This window comes from Galeopterus variegatus, unplaced genomic scaffold, assembly GCF_000696425.1.
Source record: "Galeopterus variegatus unplaced genomic scaffold, G_variegatus-3.0.2 Scaffold7218, whole genome shotgun sequence".
NCBI classification, from domain to species: domain Eukaryota; kingdom Metazoa; phylum Chordata; class Mammalia; order Dermoptera; family Cynocephalidae; genus Galeopterus; species Galeopterus variegatus.
The window spans coordinates 15055-16114 of NW_007733329.1; positions in this window are offsets into that span (position 1 = coordinate 15055).

The following is a 1060-nucleotide window of genomic DNA, read 5'->3' on the forward strand; positions in this document are numbered from 1 at the left end:
CTCAAAACTTGTTTCTGCTACTTCCCAACTGTGTGATCCTGGGCATAAATACAAGGATGTTCATCACAGCACTGTAATAGCAATGAGTTAAAAACAACCTCAATATCTATTAAGAGGAAAATGGATAAATAAAATGTTACATAAACACTTATTGATCAAAAAGATTAAACTGAGATCTACAAAAATCATATTGACTAGAAAAGAATTACATGAGCAAAGATAAAATTATGTAAAACTTAAACATACACAAAACAATACAGTACTCTTCATGGGCACAAACATATAAACAAAGTTATAGAGCATAGATTGGAAGGGCATTCATTAAACATCTAAGAGTATAAGCCTTAGAGGCGAGAGAGGAATAAATCTTGGAAAGGGGAATGAAAGGGGAAAATACTCAGGTAGAGGCCTGTGATCATAGGTCACCACAAACCTAAAGAGTATAACTCATTACATCAATTCAATTCTGCCCACCTAAGTTCAAAAAGAAAAACAAAACAGCCAGTGAATGGTGGATAGCTCTTGTAACAAAAAAAGCTACCCTTTGTAAGATAATTCACCTTTGAAAACAAAATGTCAAGGGCTGGAATAAAAGAGCAGTGGTTGTTTCTTTCCTTTCTCATTTTGTTATGTGGTTAATAATACCTTTGCAATTAAAAAAATTTTTTTTGTAAGTTTCTTTAAATTTCAAAAGCAAATGATTTCATAGCAGAGCTCAGAGCAATATTTTATAAACTGCAGGTCATTACAAGCCAATGTAAAAATCAATTCAGTAGGTTATGCCAATCATTAAACTATAAAAAGAAGTAGGATGTAGTATAATAAAGAGCAGATCACACATTGTAAGAGTAAGTAATGTTTCATGAAAGTTTTTTCGATCACTTAAATGCATTATGTGTACTAGGCCGTGATGTAAAACCTATTCTTCCTAAGCATCTCAGTCAAGTTTGAAATGCCACTGGTCTATGGAGACGAGAAGCTGTGATCAAAAGGTAATGTACTATAATTCAAATAAGATGGAATGAAAGTTTAAACTTTGGGTGGTACCTAGAGACAGTGT